The sequence below is a fragment of the Centropristis striata genome, chromosome 13 (assembly GCF_030273125.1).
Source record: "Centropristis striata isolate RG_2023a ecotype Rhode Island chromosome 13, C.striata_1.0, whole genome shotgun sequence".
In the NCBI taxonomy this organism is placed as follows: Eukaryota; Metazoa; Chordata; class Actinopteri; order Perciformes; family Serranidae; genus Centropristis; species Centropristis striata.
Genome location: NC_081529.1, coordinates 14,774,722 through 14,789,365, shown reverse-complemented (window position 1 = coordinate 14,789,365; position 14,644 = coordinate 14,774,722). Strand labels below are relative to the sequence as shown.

The window sequence follows — 14,644 nt, the reverse complement described above, 5'->3', positions numbered from 1 at the left end:
CTTGACTCACCGTGAAAAGACATAAAAAGAAGCATTTTACTGTTTAACAACTTGATATACTGTTTAATTTAAAGAAAGGTCTAATCACTTTAAAATGACTTTGATTGATGTTAAATCTTTACCAGAAAAGTAACTAAAGCTGCCAGATAAATGTAGCGGGGTAAAAAGTACAATCTTTGCCTCTAAAATGTAGGTGTAGAAGTGTAAAGTTAAATAAAATGGAACAGTACTTGAGTATATGTCCTTAGTTACATTCCACCACTGGAAACACATTAGCAGGTACAGTTATATAACAAATATGTGTCTGACAGGCCAATATTGGCAAACAATATCGGCCGACCAATTCATCAGTCTGGCTCATGATCACCATGGTACGTGTCCAAAGTGAACATCAGATTCATAAACATAAAGATTGTATCGTGGTGCGTTCTTCAAGGGAAGAGCTGTCCCGAACAATCTGTTCTTTCACATCTCTGCTAAGTCACCTCAGACAGGGCTGAGAGCTCGACGAACTGGTTCTCTCACTCTTCTATCCTCCATCTTTCATCTGTCATTCTTTCCAGGAATGTGCCAGGGCAACATGCATAGGCTGTTTGGCCACATGTGACTGATGGGAAGTTCAGCAGCAACAGTGTTTACAAGCCATAGCTGCAGTTGTAACTGCAGTTTATGGAGAACAGAAGGGAAAGTCAAGTGCTCAGTGCAGTCTAAACCTGTTGCCTCTTTTAGCACTAACAACAACTTATAATCCTTCAAAAGGAGCCGATGATATGCATTAGGGATGCTAGTGGTTAACTGTTTTTACTTTAACTAATCAGTTAACCCCTTAGGAAAGATAACTTTTCTTTGACTCAGTTTTAGGGCTCCTTGATATCGTGAAGTTCTAAGGAATCCATTGGTACCAAGTCATGATATCTTGTCAGGAAAGGGGGGAAATAATGCTGCAAAGTTGGGCTGAAATATAACTATAAATTGACATGGCCAATGTTTTAATATGTTTTAATGTGACCTCTGGCCTGAAGATATCTGAATGAAAATAGGTTCTATGGGAACACACAAGCCTACCATTAAAGACATGCGTACTTTATGTTAATGACATGCAGTTTGAGGCAAGCCCTATGCTTCTTGCAGTACAAATATGGTATTTACACCCATTGTATTTTAATATTTCTGACTACTGGGGTCCCTCAGTGTTCTAGAAATTACATGAATTTAGGTATGACTGGAAAGCTGAGACTCTTGTGGTTTCAATGAGGCAACTTTTTTTTTCAATCCATGCAGGAAAATTATGTAATCCATGATCAATAATTAATTTTCCATCAATTTCTTGCACATGCTCTGCAGTCAACACAGAAAAAGACATTGTCAAGAAGTGTGAATCAGCAGAGACCCCACGATACAATTTTATATAGATACATGAGTCACAATAAGATTGCTATTTCAAGCATTTTGTGATATGGTGAGTATTGTGATACAATATATTGTGATTTACCTGTTTAATTGCATTTTCTGTTCACAAAAATAAATGCATTCAAGAATTGTTTTGTCAAGAGAAAGTTCTCAGTTCTGAATTGGGGTGCAGACTTGTGGGAACCCAAAGAGCCTATTTTCATTGAGACAGCACGATGCTTTGAAAATCACCATGTAACATAAAAAAAAGCCTAACTTTGCTGCGTGCCCAGAGTCAGAACTAAGCATGGAGAGGCAGCATTCAGTTTTTATGCCCCACATATCTGGAACAAACTCCCAGAAAACTGCAGGTCTACTGCAACTCTCAACTCTTATAAATCAAGACTGAAGACTTTTCTGTCTGCCACTGACTTTCAGTAACACTGCACTGTAACTTCTATTCCTTTGACATTTGATTAAAAAAAAATATTTTATCTGCTTGTTTTCAGCCACATTAAACTCTACACACTGCAGACGAGCTTGTTGTTTGCAGTGCTGTGTGGAAAGAATTGCAACTTATGCTGGGCTTACACAAAAAGATTTGTACAGTCCCAGACTAAAAGTCTTTAGTAAATCTTGGAGTTTTACTGGAGTCACGGCGCGCTCCCGTCATCTGCATCGTTAAGTTTCATGTCAGTCTTTTCCTAGTCTTGGGTTTGCGATCATATCAAACGTGTTTGATATTATCTCGAGTCTCAGTGACGTACCACAATCAACAACCAATAGATGAGCGGGGGAAAGGTCCCTGGTTCCAGACCGGCAGTAAAACCACTTGGACAGGAAAAAGTAACATCACAATAATGCTAGTAAGCTCAGTCCTCAATAAAAAAAATATTGTGATGCAATATATTTACGGCCACAAGGAGGATTTTTGGGGGCGCTGTTTCTTAGTAAAGAACAGTAAGGAGACCCAGTTAAAATTTATAAATAAATGTATACATAGTTGATAGAGCTGATAAATATAATTATTCTTATTAAACAAATTATAATTAAATAGAACATAAATGTATATCATGAATTAATTTCTAATTTTTTCTTTATTCTTCCTTATGTCTATTTTTACTGTAAAATAGTCAACTTTTCATGTCTGAAAAACAGAAACCCCTTTTCAGCTTTGAGGGGTCATTTTGTGGTGTCTTCTCTCACACAAACCACTGCACACACTAGCGCAGCTGGAGATAAAAGCTGCTTCACAATCTGTCTAAAATCTCAGTCTGAGACTAGGCTGGGACTAAAAACTCTCAACACTTGTCTTTAGATGTGAGCAGGTGTGAGCTGATAGTTTTCTGGGAGTCTTTTCCAAATCTTTTCAAAGTCTTCTGATGTATAGGTAGCATTAGTCAAAGTGTCAAAATGCTGTACTTTGTTGCACTGTAGCTGAACTTATTTTTTTTTGTAATTTAGATGGTACAGAGACTTAATACAAACAACTTTGAGCATTGTAGATTAGAAAAGTGATTTACAAGAATAGGGGTCAGGATAGCCAATTTTTCCCTGATAGGACCTAAACAAATTAGGAGTGTCTTACAAAGAAAAGCAGTAAATAATGTCTCAATGAACAGAACAGCCCTGAAGGGTGTACAAAGAAGCAAGTTTGACAGAGTCAGGGTGTCTTTGTGACAAAGCTGTAAACCCTGATCAGAGAGAACTGATACCATGGCCAAGGTTATCAACTTGTTTCAAACACTAATTTTTTACTCCCACAAAAAAAAAAATCAGTATTGCATTGAAGTGCTACGGGATCTTTCGTTTGCACACGAGGAGTAACAATATGTACATCTGAGATTAAATAATCATGTGCTTTCTTAAAAACAAACAGTTTCGTAGAAAATAAAATTCTCACATTCCATTCAGACATCATTTTTTGTGTGTGGAAATCAGATTTAGCAAAAAAAACAACAGTTTCAAATGGCATTCACTATACTCTATATATCAATTTCTCCTGTTCTGCTGAGTGTATGAATGGTTGTTACACTGTACAGGATGCATGAGCAGCAGGAATCAACAGGAAGCATTCTGGTATTGGCAATGAGTTGAATCAAAGTGTGAACCTAAAAAAAACAACAAAAAAACATGCTGCTACAGGTACTCCAATAAGAGTCACGATAAAACTGACTGACTGAGCAATCCTCTCAGTGAGATCCTGAAGCTGCCACGCTCCAGTGACAGCGTGAGGAATAAAACACTTGTTAAACTTTTCTCTGAAGTCAATAAATAAGTAAACATCAAATCTGAATAAATTTTACTTGGATTGACAGTGAGACTGTGATTTTCTGGACCGAGAGAGCTGTCGATCTGCTGCAACATGCAAGATAACGAGGTATTCCTCTGACATCATCCTCTCCCTCTGGTGCCTCAGTTTATATGTCTGAGCAGCCTTGCTTCAGTCATTCAAAGGGAGCTCAGCAGACTCCCGGGCTGGCCAGCAGGGGAAGGGGATCAGGGGAGGACCAGTGCAGGATCTGAGTGATTGTTGCTTCATTTGACTCTACTACCACAGACACTTATTGCTTTCTGCCCATTTCTATGAAATATTACAAAACAAAGAAACAGTTGCTACAAGTAAGGCAAGAGAGGAATGCGGTCATGAAATTACAAGCATGAATCATGAGTTAATATGCTTATTTTATCACTCAATGCACTCTAAATGCTGAGTGCTTCACAATCTACAGCTCTTACACTTTAAACTGATGTGTCAAATTTTAACTTTATACTCAAGAACTGCATTTAGGTCTGTCACTGTCCCGTAATGGATAATTGGAAAACACTTTTAGTTTATGCCCACTTCAAAAAGAAAGCGTTTATCGATTGAATATAATCTGTGATAAAGACCAGTATACATTTCAAATCAATATTCTATTAGCTGCAATTCCAATAGTGTCAAACGAACTTCAGCAAATCAGGACTAACCATAAAAACGTTATCCAAAGTGGAAACACTATGGTTTGATGGATTATTCCACATTTCACATGCAAGTACTCGTCTGATTGATAATATAGTCAACTATTAATGAATGCTACCTGATTAAATATGGGGCTAACTGTAAATGTCCAGAAAATACTACAGAACAACAACAACCTTACAAATAAGTATTTTTGCTCAGATTTTCTGCATCACAATGACTATTCTAATCTATCTGTTGCAAATGCACAGTGAAAATGATTTATAACCTTTCTTAAATTGACAAATCTCACAATGTGTGCACAATGTGAACAGTTTCATACAAAATCAACACATTGTGTCTTTCAAAAAGAGGAAATGAATTATATTTATTTGAAACTACCGAATCTAGCTGTCTGGCCACATGGCTTAGGACATTTGTTTTTTCATTAAAATGGTTAAATGATACTGGGGTTTCAGAAAATACTTCCAGGTTAATGCTGTGTTGTTGAACCACCATCCAACTTTTTTGAAAGATAAGTAGGCTAATATTATGATTCCAAACAAACAGGGACACAGTTTGGCAGTACAAATAAAACTAGAAAACGTAAAGACAGTAGCACAAGTGTAGAAATCTACCAAACAAGACAACACACCCAACTAAGAAAAAAGCATCCAGTCAGAGAGGGTTTGTGTGTGTGTGTGTGTGTGTGTGTGTGTGTGTGTGTGTGTGTGTCTATACAAGTTAGGAGGCATGAGGACAAAACAGGTTTGTTTGAGTGAGCAACACCCAAAAAACCGCCGTAGGAGTAACGTGTGAAACATTTAATTTCTAATTTTATAAAAAGGAGATTTTAGCTTTTTTTTCCTCTGACATAGTTACCTTTTAAAACATTTGCATTGGCTACTTTCACGCGGGGAATAAAAATAAAAACACGACACGCCAAAATACCGTCAACCGTTGTTTCTGCAACAGCCAGAAGCAGGTTAAAAAAATTATAATAATAATAAAGAAAATAAACAGAGGTAAAAACAGTCATGTTATTTCAATTTCAAACAAAACGAACTGTTACAACACGCGTAACACAAAAGCTCCTGTCCGACCAAACTACCTATGACTAACTATGATTTCTTTAAAGTTTACGCCGCTTAAAAAACTATTTCATAGTCTATATTCAACCTAGCATCAAGTTAAACCGTACAATTGCCAATTTCTTTTAACAAGGACTCACCTGTTTGAAACCACCGGCTGAGCTGATGAAACCTCGCGGAGCTTCAAGCTTCCCTCCTGCTGCTAGCTGTGCGGGCGCGTGGCACAGATTACAGTTTTGCAGGCGCACCGGCAGGACAGATGCATCATGGGAACACCTTTTTTTTTTAATTTACTGTTTTTGCCCCCACCAAATTTTTAATTCCATGGGGGAAGATGTAAGACAAAATTGAAGAAACAATAAGTGATAGTTGGAATACAATCAGTTCAGTGGTGGAATGTAATTAAGTACATTTTAAGTACATTTTGGAGGTACTTGTACTTTATCTCCATTTTATGTAACTTTATACTTCTACCCCACTACATTTAGAGGCAAATATTGAACTTTTTACTCCACTTCAGTATCTATTATCTTAAATTACTTATTAGGTCGAGATTTAACATAAAAAATATGATAAATTTAAAGTGATTAGACTTTTTTTTTTTTTATTTAACCTCATAACAGTATATCAAGTAGTTAAAATAAACCCTGACCTGACAAATGGTACTTACTAGATGCATCAGAAAAAATAATCCAATAATTTAGAAAATATAAAACAATCTGAGTGGGTCTATTCTGCATAACGAGTACTTTTACTTTTGATACTTTAAGTACATTTTAATGCTGATACTTTTGTACTTTTACTTCAGTAAGTTCTTAACACAGGACTTTTACTTGTAACTTGTAATTTCACGGTGTGGTATTAGCAGTGGTGGAAAGTAACTAAGTACATTTACTCAAGTACTGTACTTTTGTACAATTTTGAGATACTTGTACCTTATTGAGTATTTCCATTTTATGTAACTTTATTCTTTTTACTCCACTACATTTAGCTGCCAGCTTTAGTAACCTTTCAGGTCGAGATTTAACATAAAAAATATGATGAATTTCAAGTGATTAGACATTTTTTTAAATTAAACTTCATAACAGTATATTAATAAGTTAAAATGAGCCCTATCTTTACAATATATAATTGAATATATAATACAATCTGAGTGGGTCCATTCTGCATAACGAGTACTTTTACTTTTGAAACTTTAAGTACATTTTGATGCTGATACTTTTGTACTTTTACTTTAGTAAGTTTTGAATGCAGGCCTTTTACTTGAAGTGGAGTAATTTCACAGTGTGGTATTAGAACTTTTACTGAAATAAGAGATCTGAATACTTTTTTCCCCACCACTGAATCAGACCATAGACATTTTTAGGATCAACATTTTGATGTCATCATGTTCCATGTTTCTCTGTTGGGGGTATTTTTCAATATGTCTTCTAACATACATGTTAACCTATATGAAGGAACCTGGTTTGATTAACCAGAATCACCAATCCTCCCATGCAGGAGACAGTTGATTCATATTGGCAGACCATCCTTCAGAACAGAACGGTTCTCTGATAATCAGAAACCTGATAAACCAGGTCCTCCATAATATCATTACTTGGGGTCCAAAAACAAAATGATATTAACTATTAATAGATTTTTAAAAAGTGTCCTGATTCCCACAGCAGCTGCAGCACCACAAACAGAAAGGGACCTAAAACATTTATACTAATCAGTACAGAAGAGGTAGAAAGACGAGGAAGAGGCAGAGTGTTCTTGACGGTCCCGCTGGCCTTGGTGTGGAATTCATTTTTAGGAAGTCAACTTCAGCCTCCATGATGTAACAACACCTCTCAGTTGGCATTAGACGAAGGCTCTGGGAAAGAAGAAGTATTCAGATCCCTTACTTAAGTAAAAGTACTAATACCACACTGTGAAATTACTCCACAACAAGTAAAAGTCCTGCATTCAAAACTTATTGAAGTGAAAGTACAAAAGTATCAGCATCAAAATGTACTTAAAGTATCAAAAGTAAAAATACTCGTTAATACCCACTCAGATTGTTAAATATATTCTAAATATATTATTGGATTTTACAATATTATTATTGATGCATTTATGTAAGCAGTGTTTGAATTGTCTCAAGGTAGGGAACATTTAAACTACTTAATATACTGTTATGAAGTTTCATTTAAAAAAAAGAAAAATGTTTTTCATGTTAAAACTTGACCTGAAATGTAAATCAAGCTTTCAACTAGATGTAGTGGAGTAAGAAGTACAATATTTGCTTCAAAATGTAGTGGAGTGGAAGTATTAAAGTTACATAAAACAGAAATACTCAGGTAGAGTACAAGTACCTCAAATTTGTACTTAAGTACAGTACTTGAGTAAATGTATTTAGTTACTTTCCACCACTGCTACATAGCTTAGTTTAGTTTCTTTTCAGGTTGAGAATAAACATGAAAAACACGATCAATTTCAAATTAATATACATTTCTATAAATTAGACCACATCACATTATATTAACAGTATCACAGTAAAAGTATATTAAGTAGTTAAAATTGTATCCCTAAAAATAAAAAAAATATTATCCAATAATATATTTGGATTAATATAACACTCTGATTACTCATTCTTATAAATCAAACCACATAACAGTATATTAAGTAGTTCAAATTAACCTTGACAACAGTAAAATACTGCTTACATAAATGCAAGCCAGCAAAAGATTTAGACAAAGCTCTCCATCTAGTGGACAAAGAGTAACACTAAACGTCCTGAGCTGAGGCTTTCAGGGAACAATTCCTCCTCTCTGTGTACTGGTATTTTTATTATATTCCTAATTTCATATATATATATATATATATATATATATTAGATTATTCTCTTTCCTCTTTCTTTTTTTTTGTCCTGATTGCTTGATTTATTGCAAAATCAAGCATCCTCTTCAGCAGTGGTGCAATGTCACTACATTTACTCAAGTACTGTATTTAAGTAAAATTTTGAGGTACTTATACTTTACTTGAGTATTTCCATATTATGCAACTTTATACTTCTACTTCACTTCATTTTGAGGCAAATATTGTACTTTTTACTCCACTACATTTAGCAGACAGCTTTAGTTACTTTTCAGGTCAGATTTAACATAAATAAATATGATACATTTATAGTGATTAGACTTTTTAAATTAAGCCACATAACAGTATAATAAGTATTAAAAATAAGCCCTGTCAAAAAATGATACTTACATAAATGCATCAGAAATAATAATCCAATCATTTTATATATAAAACTGTCTGAGTGGGGCCATTCTGCAGAATCATTTTTTTGACAATTAGGTTTTCACATATTAGACATTGCTGTGGTGTCTGGTGCAAAAGAACAAAGTACTAAAATATGATATACATTAAGGCAAGTACTTCAGTAGCTTAAACAGAAAATATGAATAGGAAAGTAAACAAACACTATATATAATAGTAATGAGTAATTAAAATATATAATATAAACAGATATATGTAAAATAGGAAATATTTACCCTTGTGAAACTAAGAAATTACACCTCACAGATGTTGAAGGAGGCCTCTGATGCAGGAATTGAAGGCTTTTAGTATTTTTTTACAGAAATATTTTAATATTGAAACATTGGGCCTAGATGTAACATTTTTTGTATTTGCAGTCATACTGTCAACAAATGCTACCTATACACCAGAAGACTTTGAAAAGATTTGGAAACAAGACTATCAGCTCACACCTGCTCACATCTAAAGACAAGTGTTTAGTCCCAGCCTAGTCTCAGACTGAGATTCTACAAAGACTGTGAATCTTGCAGGGTCACTATTTACAAGACTACAACTAGATTTTCTTTAGCATTCTTTTACCTACCATGCAATGTTTGTGTGTGCAGTGGTTTGTGTTGGAAAAAAAAAGAAAAGAAGACGCCACAAAATGCCCCTCACAAAACTGAAAAAGGGTTTCTGTTTTTCTGACATGAAAAGTTGACTATTTTACAGTAAAAATAGACAAGAAGAATAGATAAGGAAGAATAAAGGAAAGGAAAATTTAGAAAATAATTCATGATGTACATTTATGTCCTATTTAATTATATTTATTTGTTTAATAAGAATAATTATACTTATCAGCTCTATCAACTTTCATTTAGTTGATCACACATTAATCATCAATTATTTATTACTTATTTATGTATACATTTATTTATACATTTTAACCGGGTCTGCTATGAAACAGCGCCCCCACAATCCCGCTTGTGGCCGTAAATATATTACATCTCTATATTTGTATTTAGGCTTGAGCTTATGCTACCTATACACCAGAAGACTTTGAAAAGATTTGGAAAGACTCCTGCAAGACTATCAGCTCACACCTGCTCACATCTAAAGACAAGTGTTAAGAGTTTTTAGTCCCAGCCTAGTCTCAGACTGAGATTCTACAAAGACTGTGAATCTTGCAGGGTCACTATTTACAAGATTACAACTAGATTTCCTTTAGCATTTTTTACCTACCATGCAATTTTTGTGTGCGCAGTGGTTTGTGTTGAAAAAAAGAAAAAAAAAAGAAGAGAAGACGCCCTCACAAAGCTGAAAAAGGATTTCTGTTTTTCTGAAAAGTTGACTATTTTACAGTAAAAATAGATATAAGTAAGAATAAAGGAAAGGAAACTGTAGAAAAGAATTAATGATATACATTTATGTCTTATTTAATTATAATTTGTTTAATTGAATAATTATACTTATCAGCTCTATCAACTTTCATTTAGTTAATCACACATTCATCATCAATTATTTATTACTAATTTATGTATACATTTTAACTGGATCTGCTTACTGTTCTCTTTACCAAGAAACAGCGCCCCCAAAATCCCGCTTGTGGCCGTAAATATATTACATCTCTATATTTGTATTTAGGACTGAGCTTACTAACATTATTGTGATGATACTGTGATGATAAGTGGTTTTACTGCCGGTCTGGAACCGCTCATCTATTGGTTGTTGATTGTGTTACGTCACTGCGACTTGCGATAATATCAAACACGTTTGATTTGATCGCAAACCAAAGACTAGGAAAAGACTGATAAGAAACAGCGCAGATTACTATCTTACACTTAACGATCAGGATGACGGGAGCGCGCTGTGACTCCAGTAAGACTCCTAGATTTACTAAAGACTTTTAGTTTTTAGTCTGGGACTGGGAAAATCGTTTGGTGTAAGCCCAGCATAAGGGAATATTACATAAATTGGTGTTTATTCGTTGTCATAATGGCTTTTATAGCCAGATGACTGCAACACTCATCCACACACCTGTTCCCCATTGTCTAATCAGACCGGCCTGGCCTCCCCCGCCTTCTCACCTGCATGGCATTCCCTCATCAGCCACGCTACACATACTGACCCATTTATTTTGTTCCCATAATGCTGGGCTTACACCAAACGAGTTTCCCAGTCCCAGACTAAAAACTGAAAGTCTTTAGTAAATCTAGGAGTTTTACTGGAGTCACAGCGCGCTCCCGTCATCTCCATCGTTAAGTGTAAGCTAGTAATCGGCGCTGTTTCATATCAGTCTTTTCCTAGTCTTGGGTTTGCGATCATATCAAACGTATTTGATATGATCGCAAGTCGCAGTGACGTAACACAATCAACAACCAATAGATGAGCGGTTCCAGACCGGCCAGTAAAACCACTTCAACAAAGTAACATCACAACAGTGTTAGTAAGCTCAGTCCTAAATACAAATATAGAGATGTAATATCTTTACGGCCACAAGCGGGATATTGAGGGCGCTGTTTCTTAGTAAAGAGAACAGTAAGCAGACCCAGTTAAAATGTATAAATAAATGTATACATAAATAAGTAATAAATAATTGATGATTAATGTGTGATTAACTAAATTAAAGGTGATAGAGCTGATAAGTATAATTATTCTTATTAAACAAATTATAATTAAATAGGACATAAATGTATATCATGAATTATTTTCTAAATTTTCCTTTCCTTTATTCTTCCTTGTCTATTTTTACTGTAAAATAGTCAGCTTTTCATGTCAGAAGAACAGAAACCCTTTTTCAGCTTTGTGAGGGGGCATTTTGTGGCGTCTTCTCTTTTTTTCAACACAAACCAGTGCACACACAAAAATTGCATGGTAGGTAAAAAATGCTAAAGGAAATCTAGTTGTAGTCTTGTAAATAGTGAGCCTGCTAGATTCACAGTCTTTTTAGAATCTCAGTGTGAGACTAGGCTGGGACCAAAAACTCTAAACACTTGTCTTTAGATGTGAGCAGGTGTGAGCTGATAGTCTTGCTTTCCAAATCTTTTCAAAGTCTTCTGGTGTATAGGTAGCATAAGGCTGTCAGTTTAATGTAGTAGATCAAAAAGTACAATATTTGCCTCAAAATGTCAAAGTAGAAGTATAAAGTTACATAAAATGGAAAGTACAAGTACCTAAAATTGGACTGAAGTACAGTACTTGAAAATAATCCATTGTTTCACATATCTGAGTGGTTTTAAGCAAAAAAGGAAGAGAAGCGTTGCTTAAAGATCAACATGTCTACCGTACTAGACTAAACAGTACGTTACAGTTGATATTTTTTATGCTTCATTTACTACCATTAAATAACTACAGCTTAGTTGGAGCTACAGCTAAGTAAACTATAATTATTTAAAATGAAACATGTTAGATTCCAACTAACCTACTTAAGCCTTTCATCAAATAAAATAAACTCACTGTGTAAAATACAGTCAAAACTAAAGCTAGTGTCCAAGAAAGATACATGTCCTATTAGGATTTAAAGTTGTAACAAATATCAGTGCATTTACATTGACAGGGTGTGTGTAAGTAAAACAAAAAGCAGTCACACATATCAGGACTGAACATTTTATTCTGTACTTTTCCAGAACTTCTGTACAATACCAACATTTTGTAGACCTGGAAATGATCACACACGTCAGTAATCCAGTCTCTATAGAGCCACAGAAGAACCCTGCTTTAAGCACAACACAAACACAACCAAACAGGGATATGATCTCTTCACTTCCACTTCAGGAAGTGTGCTGCAATCAACATTTTGGCAATCACATATATTCTGCAAGGAGCTGCTTCTCATATAACCATTCTATAACAAATAAAAAGGAATGCCCTATATTAGTAATCCCATTTGAATCTTTTGCAACCTCGACTCAGGGGTTTGACAGAACACTGATTGCAGAGGCTAACTGCTTTTCTCTCGATCAGCGTGGCTGAAGAAAACTAAAGGCAGACACTCGAGGACAATGGAAGGCAGAAAGAAAAGTTAACAAGCACAAAAGTCATTCATTTGTCTGACCTTTTGTCTCACCGTGTTGAAAAGTTTGAGAAAAGTACAAGGGTGGCATGCTAGGGTTACTTTAAGGAAAGGTTGATTGACGATACACTCACTGGCGACTTTATTATTTACACCTGTGCAACTGCTTGTTAACCCAAATATCTAATCAGCCAATCACAGGGCAGAAACTCAATGCATTTCGGCAATTAGACATGGTGAAGACGAGGTGCTGAAGTTCAAAGCGAGCATCAGAATGAGGAAGAAAGGTGATTTAAGAGACTTTGAGCGTGGCATGGTTGTTGGTCTGAGTATTAAAAAACTGCTGATCTAGCAATCATCTCTAGGGTTTACAGAGAATGGTCTGAAAAGAGAAAACATCCAGTAAGCCTTGATGCCTTGTTGATGCCAGAGGTCAGAGGAGAATGGCCAGACTGGTTCCAGATGATAGAAAGGCAGTAACAGTAACTCAAATAACCATTTGTTACAACCAAGGTCTGCAGAAGAGCATCTCTGAACACCACTATATTAGGTACACCTTGCTAGCTAATAAAGTGGCCGGTGAGTGTATGTTCTTCCCTTTCTGGCTGGGGAGATGTTAATGATGACCTCTCATATTAGTAAAATATAATAATATAATCCAGGCATGTCCAAACTAACCCAGAAAGGGCCATGAGGCCACAGGTTTTCCTTCCAACCAAGCAGAAGCAGAACAGGCGCAAGCCATTTAATCAACTGATCTCAGGGTTCAAACAGCTGATCGGTCAAACCAAGTGTGTTCTTGATCGGTTGGAACAAAAATCTGCAGTAGAATGGCCCTTTATGGAATAGTTTGGACATGGCTGGCTTAATTCTTCTGTTTCCACTCATTATGCTAAGCTAACTGGCTAGAGCTCAATATGTACTGTACAGACACAAGGGGCATCAGTCTTATCAAAGTCTCTGCAATGCAATGCTCACATCCTGTATGTACTTTGGAAGAGTTACTGGTAGCCAAGTATAATCATTTCTCTCCATACTGGCCAGTGAAGAGATTCCTTCTTGTCCAGTGTAGTCTGACTCACTAGATGTCGTCAGACATTGGTGTTGTCTCTCACATTGTCCTTGCCTTCCTCTTATCTACTTTGCAGTGGCACTATTTTAAAGATAAACAAATAAGCTGGAGCGTTTGATATGTTCATATGTTCATATGTTATGGTCTTTTTTAGTACAAAATTCTACAGTCCACTGACAATGTTTCCAGCATGGGATCCCTCCACCATGGCTCAGATACACAGACTACAACTACCAGGATGCAAGTGGCTGTAGATTTAGTCCCACTTTTTACAGCTGAGTCACGCTAGAGAAGGGATCTTTTCGTAGCCAGTGTGAACAGGTGGAGTAATTTTCATTCAATGTACACAAGACATGCGAGTATTACATGACTTGGATGGAAATATATGATTATTGTTTTCTCCACACATAAAGCCTCTTTTCCTCACTGCGAGCCAACAGCCAAAACTGCTGTCAACCAGTCCATTAATTTCCTGTGTCACTGAAGCACAGCAACAAAACAAAAAAACAGTTGGCTAGTCAGATATAAGATCTCTTCATTGCTTACTTCCCTTATTGATGTTATATTGTAACATCAAACCCAAATCTGTCTTAAATCTGTAATCTAGTGGTGAAAAAATACACCTGAAATGACAAATTAATACTGGTTTTATCAGCTTCCTTTCAGCAAGAGCTACTTATTCAGAAAAATCTCAAAGTATTAAGTCATAGGAGCTGATACCAAAGCAGTAAACCGTCTTCTGTGTATGCAAAGAAAGCCTTTGGTTGGGGCCCTCATTCAGATACAACAGTGAGTTAATTGCAGTGTGAACATAAAAGTTACTTTTATTTGTCTCCATTAGTTCCTCCGGATCCAAGCCCAGGTGAATCTAGCTAAAGCAA

The 14,644-nt window shown here is 35.7% G+C and overlaps 1 protein-coding gene across 1 annotated transcript in view; it reads right to left on the bottom strand.

Moving 5' to 3' along the window:
• The window catches only part of LOC131984047 (oxysterol-binding protein-related protein 7-like), a 29,851-nt gene extending 24,161 nt beyond the window's left edge, over window positions 1–5,690 (bottom strand). Inside the window, exon 1 of the mRNA XM_059348913.1 lies at window positions 5,562–5,690. The gene's annotated coding sequence lies outside the window, so the exon portion shown is untranslated. The remainder of the gene's footprint in view (window positions 1–5,561) is intronic.
• Between the last annotated feature and the right edge of the window lie 8,954 nt (window positions 5,691–14,644).